The following is a 10,168-nucleotide window of genomic DNA, read 5'->3' as shown; positions in this document are numbered from 1 at the left end:
GATAGACAATTAGGTAGGAGTAAGAGTAAATAAGAAATACACTGATCTATCAACAAAGACCATAACCATGGGAGTCAAAACGTAACACTATTGTAATACAGGAAGAATGGTGGTTGTTATTTTTCATCTTCATGTAGTATATGTGGGTTTTTTTGCCAACAATAAATGACCCTGTCATACTTTATAGGTAGTATATATTCAAGTAACGCCCTTTTCACACCCTTCACTATAAAACATTTCAATGTAGATGTGTTTTGACAGGCCGTAATGAACTATTCGCATGTTTTTTACAGCATCGTTGCAATAACGACGTAATACACTATTTGGAATATAGAACATATGGTCAAGGTAAAGGTCAGATAAAATTACTGGTATTGATTCGTATAATCACACAGTCACTGGATATATATTTGAATTACCTATTTAAGCAACACAAAGAATGAACCGTAACAGATGGTAATGAAAGGATGACTGTGTATGTAACAATCGCAGCATATTCAAATATGTACGAACAAGGCCACGTGATATAGACCACATACTCTTCCTTGTCTGTGTACATGTCTATATATTGAAATACGTAGTATATGCGTTGCGCAGAGAAGGTCTCCCCTCCACTGTCTATGGTCTAACAGTACAAGTTTCATTGGTGGGGTAGATTTCAGAAAAGGGTGGCTAGACTCTAGAAAGGACAAGTTACTTGTACGGGATGGATGTACTTAGACAATGTATATGTTTCAGGTACTGCAAAGTCAGTGCGATTGGTCTCTAGTACAGGGGCATCATACTTTAGGTTTGGTGAAGGTGCGAGTCGTGATATCAATCCTGTGGTCCCACCAATGGGGTACCCCAGACCACTAATCTTCAGCAATGACTAGTCTATCCTCAGACCACTATAGAGAATTCTCTATAGTAGTTGAAAACCATGAGACCATAATTATCGAATGTTGTACTGTGTTCTATATATATTGATTACATTTTACCAGCTTTGGTCACACACATCTAGTTGTATTCCATTATAAAAAGTGTAATTAATGTTAACAATTAGCATTAAAAATACCAGGACACCAGAACGGACCCCTAGATTTTTTGAGTCACTGGATTGGTCCTGGAACCAGCTAGTTTCAAATAGATTTGTTCACCCCTCCCTATCGATAATTTATTTTAGTAAAAGATAATGACCGTGCCTTTTTTCGAGTTCCAGTAGACTCGTGCTAACGGAATGAATTACATAATAATTGAATAAAGAATTGTAAAAGTTAATTTGCCATATGTATGCACACAATTGAGATAAGCTGTTTCTTTTATCATAAGACTAGATAAATTCGAATTACCGCCAACTAATTCAATTTAAACGATTTTGTACAACATACGTCGTGTATTTCTATCTTGTAATTAACTAGAAAACATTAATGTGTGCATTTCTACACATTATAATAAATGTAACTTACTTGTTCGTGTAAAGCACCTTTCTGATAGACTTTCCTTAAATCCAGGAGTGCCAACTTTAATAGCTGTAAAGTAATAATTTACAATTATAATTATTCGCAATTAGAAGGCTTTACAGTCAGCAGGTCACCATATATTATCATACAAGCTATTGTTGATGAAATAAACTGGTATTTTGTGTTCTAAAAACAGTTACACAAACAAACCTATCACTTTCCACTGGCATATCTAATAATTTGCATAAATGAAATTTAATCGTTCTTCACATTCGGTAAATGTCATCTGTTCCCTAACTCTTACACTAGTCGTTCTTACAAACTCTATTTACATGGAACAGTATTTCACAGTAGAATATGTTGTCAGTAAGGTTATCTCTTCTCTTCTCTTTCTGTAATTTGATTGCGCTAGTTTCATTTTCATTTGTGAAGTTTAATGATAAGATGGCCAACGAAAATCTGACATTTTCAAACATAGCTGGAAGTGACAACCATGAGTATGTACTTTAGAGTCACACTATATCGTGTCAAATATACTGAATCCATGTTATAAATAGATAAACTGATGACATATACACATATGGAAAAACACAGGTCAAAATACCAAAGACAAAATGGAAGCTATTCTTTTTATCCATAAAATGTGTCGATAAATTTGCTTTGAGGGAATAATATCACAAAATTAATTGACTTTAAGTACTTTTCCTAATCCTTATTTTGTCTTTTTTTAAAAAAAAATCTAAACGTTTGAGATTTTTATCCAGTATATGAAACGACACAGTAATGCATGTAAGATAAATAAATAATTGACTTAGAAAATGAAGAGAGGGTCAAGTGAAGCTCAAAAAACCCGAAATTTTACCAAATAAAATTTAAGTATGACCCCTGGATAACTGCTAGTACTTTAACCAGAAAGATTGCCCTTGATAAATACTGGTAAAGACATTTAAATTAAAACTTCTATGTGTTAAAAGTGTCCAGTTCTTGTGAATGTGTTAAAAGTGTCCAGTTCTTGTGAATGTATTCAAAAACAATAGAAATGATGCTGAAAAATTTTTGGAACAAAATAAATGATCGCCATTTAGCTTACTGTGACAACGAGGGTAAACAAAATAACGTGTCTATGAAAATGTTTAATCTTTTATAAAAGTTTTAAATGAAATCTGCTGGTATATTAAGAGACGTATTGTGATCGTACAAAAGGATCAACAGCAACATATATTGACGAACAGGTCCAATAATGCATTGTCATCCACATCTACGAGTTTGGTGGTTTTGTTTGTTTGTTTGTTTGTTTGTGTGTGTGTGTGTGTGTTTGTTTGTTTGTTTGTTTGTTTGTTTGTTTGTTTGTTTGTTTGTTTGTTGGTGTTGTTGTTGTTGTTGTTGTTGTTGTTGGTGGTGGTGGTGGTGGTGGTGGTGGTGGTGGTGGTGGTGGTGGTGGTGGTGGTTAATTAGTTAATGATGAATACACATTATGTATATTACTAGAAATACGTACTATGTATACTACTAGTAAATGGTGCCGTGATATGGCATTTAGTACAGAAAGCAACGTTCTACCGTTCTTTAATTTAGACAGAGTTCAGCCACGTTGACTGCCATCCCAGTAAAGTTAAACTTTATAATAGTTGCTATGGTTTGATTTCTACCTCAATCATCAAAGTACATAATTACCACGTTTATAGTACAATATTAGTTACTAATGTTAGTTTAATGTTTCAAAATTTGCCCCGACAAGACACCGTTTATCAACAAATTGACCATTAATGGTTGAATGATCTCATCAAAGTGATTATTTACGATGTTCAGCGTTTTTCTCTTCGTGTATGTTTGAAATTATTATCAGTAAACGAGGACACAACTGCGTCCCCTTGAATTTTACGTGCTGGAATCATTCTGATTAGTTGTATTGTTGTCTATGTCTAAGTATATGTACATACACGTGTGTCCTAAATCTGGTATCAAGGACGAGCCGAACTAAGGGACCGATCAGTTTCTTCGACCTGGGGGCGGATTTGTAGAGGGGTCTCCCTGTTTTTGAAATTGGCAGTGGGGGGGGGGGGGGGTCATGCTATTTAGAAAAATGTGGATGGGGGGGGGGGTCACTGTGTTTTGGATTGTGATGGAAGAAAAATACCCTTTTCTACAATGGCATATAGCCTTGTCTGAAATGTGGTACATGTAAATATTTGTTCTTGTCCCTGTTTCTTACATGAATTCTTTAATATTTCTTATTAGTTCAAACATAACTATACATATACATATACATGTATTGCCTAGCTACCACACTGGTTACAGAACATGTCATGTAAATGCTTGGCTGTTTCACAATCAATGTTTCACTTATATTGCATTTGGGGGCAAAAGTGAACTTGAAGGTTTTGTAATGATAATCTTCATAGATAGTTTATAAAAGAAGTTAATCTAAATTGTTCTACTCGTCACTATTTTGGACACTACATGTTATTTACACTACAAATCACCACATCTCATCAGATTCAAGTTTCTATTATACATTAGGTATGACCACCTAAAGTTCTCTAACATACCGGCGACTTTACTATACATGCAATATTAATGCCCCCATAGCAATGTTACGGGCCCATTTTTTTGTGACATGGGAAACTCATTTAAAACTTACATTTACGTTAGCTTTAAGAACATATTTCAACCCTATGTAAGTTATAAAGATACCTGATGGTGCTGTCTTGTAAAGAATGGATTAAGTTATTGCTTGAAAGGGTCTGAATAGCCTAAATATTGGCTTTAAGAGTAAAAATCCTCCAGGGCTTCTAGAGGGAGACCCCCTCGGACCCCCCACATGAGGTGGACACATCCTAGTCTCAAGCTCTTCCCCCTACCTCTTACTGTCAAGATGCTATCAAATTATATTTCAAAAATATTTCAACCCTATGTAGTTGCTCTTTACATGTTGGTGCTGTCTTGTAAAGCTTGGCAATTATTGTCTGAAAGGGTCTGAATAGTCTCAAAATGGACTTTTCAGAGTTATAAACCTCCAGGGCTTCTAGGAAGAGACCCCCTAGGACCCCCCATAATGATGTACATATTCCCTTCTCAAGCTTTCCCCCTACCTTTCACTGTCAAGATGCTATTAAACTCCTTTTCAAATATATTTACCCTGTGTAGTCAATAATTATGATAGTGCTTACCCGGGATCTTATAAAGTAGATGCAAGACAGTCAAGCAGTCCACACTGAGTCACGATCAGAAAATACCTGTCATGTGAATATTATATATGGGGGGGGGGGGGGTATCATGTTTTAGAAATATGTGATGGGGGGGGGTCAGCCTGTTTTTGGTTTTACAGATGGGGGGGGGGTGGGGTCAGTGACTTTTTGTCGGCCCGATTTAGGAATCCACCGCCCCCCCCCCCAGGCTGGAGAGACTGACCTGTCCCTAATATACGATTTGACAACGTACAAACGAGTATTAAACTTGATGAGTGACGCATCTTCCTCATTAAAGTAATGGGACTGTAGTCGATGATAATTGACAAATACATTACGTAAATGTTTCACACTAGTTCCTATGTTTAGACGTCAATTCTATAAGGGACTTAACGATCCTGGAAAATGCCAAACGAAAACAACAACAACAACAACAACAACAACAACAACAACAACAACAACAACAACAACAACGGTTCATTGAAAATGAATAAAATTTGACAATTACATTGAGCGTTGTTTCATGCAATAAGGGAAGAGTTCGCACGAAAGGTGATCTTTTTTACTACTGCCCTCATGTTTGAGAAAGGGTGTAATTTTCATGTTTATTAAAAACAGTTAAACAGATCAAACTGCTGTTCTTCACGGCGCAGTTATCTGAGTCCGTAATCATTTCCTTTCTATTGGGCAATGTTCTAAAACGTATAGCATAACCAATATAACAACACATTGATAAGGGAGCATTCGTTTTTTACGGGGAGGGGGGGGGGGGTCGGTGGAATTCGGGGGGGGGGTTGACTTTTACAAAGCAGTTTTTTTTGGGGGGGTCAAATTTTATATCCAATGGTTTGGGGGGGGGGTCAATTTTTACAACAGATTTGTATTGAATCATAGCAAAAAACAACAGAATTGACAAAAAAATGTACAAAACAGAATACAAACATGTCTTTATTCTGTCTGATCAGGTGATAACACGTAAAAAAAAGAAAACACAGAATCACAAAAATAAAACTTTCAGGCTGTGGCAATATAATGACATACCTCACTTTTAAAACTCTTTAAAAACTCTTTAAAAACAACAGAACTCATTCAAATTAATTTTTGACCACTTACCAAACATATCAAAGAAACAATTGACCTGAGTGAATTCCACCATAAAAATCGTAAAATGGCCGCCACGTGGCCCCGGCCGGCGGGGACTATTTACCTGTCAAGGATGTACCAGTACTGGATACAGAAGGCAATCAACGTGCAGTAGATGACTACCAGCCACGTGTTCAAATACGCTGTCTTTTTGAAGCAGGAGAAATGTCTTCTGATGACCATGACAAAGTTGTTGAGTTCTCAAAGAAGTATATAGTGCCTGAGAAAGTGGTAGTTGACTACTTAATTCATTTAGAGACATTGAAAACTGTAAGACTCAAGAAAAAGAAGCGAAACCAAGCTAATGCTGTGGATCAACCACGACAGTATGACAGCCATGACTGGAATGCACTGTACAGAAACAGTGAATTACGTAAGCTGAAGTTTCTGACCTGGACATGTACATGAACAGACATAAATTGACAACTGAGAGAAAGATGCTAAAAAAAGACAAACTGAAAATAGTTGAAGCACACATTGGCAGGCAGCTGTGTCAAACAACACTGGAAAGTCTGAGAGTGAACCATGAGAGGGATAAAGAGGAGGAGGAGAGCGATGAAGAGGATGAGATGGACGAAGACAGTGAATCAGAAGATGGACATGTACATGAATTGGGTGAATCAGAGGAAAATGACTCGGAAAGTGACTCTGAAAGTGATAGCAGTGACATTGAAAATGAACTCTTTCACACAACAAGATCAGGCAGACAGTGTACTACTTGGAAGTCACGGAACTACATGGACTAGGTTTCATGGTCCATTATGTGATATGTCGAACAAACACTCATATAAGTCAAGTGTTTCATAAATCTATTATAAATCAAGTGAAAATTTTTTATAGGGGGGGGGGTCACATTTTACAATTGATGGATTTAGGGGGGGGGTCACATTTTAGAAAAGTAATTTTTAGGGGGGGGGGGTTGCTTTTTACATTTAATTCATACCTCAAATTCCACCGACCCCCCCCCCCCCCCCGTAAAAAGCGAATGCTCCCTAACCATATCAGATTACACCACACGTTAGACCTTGCTGTGAGAAAGGGTCTCCTTTTTCCATAAAATGTGGTATAACATCGTTTTGCGTATGGAGGTTTGCGAGGAACCCCTCATCTTTGCAATTACCAATGGAGTTGCCCCCCCCCCCTTCCCCATACACACCAACTCTGGTAAATGTCCGATCACATCATACACCCGTATTAATCACATTGTATGATACTATGATATTTGTGTAGTTTTACTGCAGCTGACGATGACATGTCTCTTCACTGTTCATGTAGGCATTGTCATAATGATCCATACTTATATAGGACGAGATCATGCAACTCGTTGATGTCTCAATTGATACGGACCAGGACCAGGTGAAACAGTCACATAAATGACGTGGCACGGATAAGTAGAGGCAATCCACTGTCATTGATTTAGGAGGTGTATTATAGCACCACGCGTACATACGACGGTTACTTCGCATGACGTGACGTACTAAATTAAGTCAATAACTCCCAAGGGAGATTAGCTCATCAGACCACAAGACGATTTGTCTACAGAACACTGTGAAGTTTAACATCGATTATTAACTAATAGGGTAGGTACAATCGTCATTCCCTTACGGGACGAATTATCATGATTCCAGACAATATATCAGCCATACTATTTCTTCATCCTTTAGTAGGCCTGTATGACATCCTCAAAGAATTTGATAGCAAATTAACAACACTCTATCAATAGGACAACGGTAATTTCGTTAGTAACCATTTCTCACTGTTGAAATCGTTGGTAACAACTATAATTTATTGTCTCAATTTGAATAAAAATACAGTTGTAAAACTTCTACGTTAATTAGTTTGATGCACGAATCAAACGATAAATTTTAGTCGCATTCCAAATCTGAAGATATTCACATTGATCACCTAACTCGATACATAGTGAAAATATGCTCACACCTTATCTAGCTTTAAACTTGGTCATACAATATTTAGTTTCTCTTTAAGATCAAATAGTGGGTAATTTACCATTTGCGTATTTATTAATCAATGCACACACATCTCCAAGAGTTGGTATCTATTTCAATCAAGAGGTAGGAATTTGATTGTGTATCAAGGCACCACGAGATTCTGGCTATTGCACGAGACGAATCAAAGTATCTTTGTTATTTAAAGGAACACAAGCTGAATTACATTGCATTTAGAGTGTAATTTTTCTACATCTTAAAAGATACTCACAATATTCTACTTACTGATGTATACTGAATCACCACTTGCAATTGACTGAACTCAAACCTGGTATTAAGATATAAACTATAAATGATCTGATGACGTCATTTATTAAATTGTACAGGTACTCCCTACTATGCAATCAACTGTTCTAACAATGTCAGAACACAAAGTACAATGTCATAGAAAGTATGCATCGACATTAACGTTATACTGGAATGTGGTTTTATTCAAGTATTTTCAAGCGAGTAAAACACATAAAATCAGCCTCGTGTCACTTTTGAGGTAGAATGCGCCGATGGGACAAACTTTCCTAAAAATCAAAGTAACTGTTCTTAAAATCTCTCCAAGCTTTTCCATATGAAAGTTTGTTCCTGGTTCCTTTGTATCATAAAAGAAATTTTGGGTTTTGTTTTCAAGGAAATCGACAGTCTCCTATATGTTTATAGAAATAACACTGGCATTCAACAGCCATATTGATTCTAGAAATAACACTGGCATTCAACGGCCATATTGATTCTAGAAATAACACTGGCATTCAACGGCCATATTGATTCTAGAAATAACACTGGCATTCAACGGCCATATTGATTCTAGAAATAACACTGGCATTCAACGGCCATATTGATTCTAGAAATAACACTGGCATTCAACGGCCATATTGATTCTAGAAATAACACTGGCATTCAACGGCCATATTGATTCTAGAAATAACACTGGCATTCAACAGCCATATTGGATTTTAGAATTAAATGTTTCATTTTGGTATCACTTTCAGCTATATTTCATTTTTTTCTTGATTTTAACCGAGAAAGGGTTTGAGTTTAAAAAAGTAACAACAATAGTAAAGATTTTTATTTCCGAGGTGCAGAGTTATCCGAAGGCAGGTCGAGGAGTAGGAAACCATTTATCAGTTCGATGTTGTATACACCGGAATGGTTTCATTTTTTTTAAACTCCCAGTCTCCCGTTGATAACTTTAGACACCAGCCCATGTAACCAAGTCGCCTACTGATAACCTTTGACACCAGCCCATGGTAACCAAATCTCCAACTGATAACCTTTGACACCAGCCCATGGCAACCAAGTCTCCAACCGATAACCTTTGACACCAGCACATGGTAACCAAGTCTCCAACCGATAACCTTTGACACCAGCCCATGGCAACCAAGTCTCCAACCGATAACCTTTGACACCAGCACATTGTAACCAAGTCTCCAACTGATAACCTTTTACACCAGCCCATGGCAACCAAGTCTCCAACCGATAACCTTTGACACCAGCCCATGGCAACCAAGTCTCCAACCGATAACCTTTGACACCAGCACATTGTAACCAAGTCTCCAACTGATAACCTTTTACACCAGCCCATGGCAACCAAGTCTCCAACCGATAACCTTTGACACCAGCCCATGGCAACCAAGTCTCCAACCGATAACCTTTGACACCAGCACATTGTAACCAAGTCTCCAACTGATAACCTTTTACACCAGCCCATGGCAACCAAGTCTCCAACCGATAACCTTTGACACCAGCACATGGTAACCAAGTCTCCAACCGATAACCTTTGACACCAGCCCATGGCAACCAAGTCTCCAACCGATAACCTTTGACACCAGCACATGGTAACCAAGTCTCCAACTAATAACCTTTGACGCCAGCCCATGGTAACCAAGTCTCCAACCGATAACCTTTGACACCACCCCATGTAACCAAGCCTCCAACTGATAACCTTTGACACCAGCCCATGGTAACCAAGTCTCCAACTGATAACCTTTGACACCAGCACATGGTAATCAAGTCGCCAACTGATAACCTTTGACACCAGCACATGGTAACCAAGTCGCCAACTGATAACCTTTGACACGTACCAGCCCATGGTACCAAGTCTCCAACTGATAACCTTTGACACCAGCCCATGGTAACCACGTCTCCAACTGATAACCTTTGACACCAGCACATGGTAACCAAGCCTCCAACTGATAAACTTTAACACCAGCACCAGAAAAAGCCATCAAAACAGCAGCAAAACGCTACAGTTATTGCAGCTATACCTGTGGAAATGTATCAAGTTTGTAAGAATTGTAACATTATTTTGTTCAGAGTATGAAAGGTCATCAACCTGCTTTGGGAAATTTTTGACGATCATGTAGATGACTTGGTCAACTAAATGAAAACTGTTAGTGTC

This window comes from Glandiceps talaboti, chromosome 1 (genome assembly GCF_964340395.1).
Source record: "Glandiceps talaboti chromosome 1, keGlaTala1.1, whole genome shotgun sequence".
Classification (NCBI taxonomy): domain Eukaryota; kingdom Metazoa; phylum Hemichordata; class Enteropneusta; family Spengelidae; genus Glandiceps; species Glandiceps talaboti.
The sequence above is the reverse complement of the archived record's forward strand: the minus strand, read 5'-3'. Positions refer to the sequence as shown.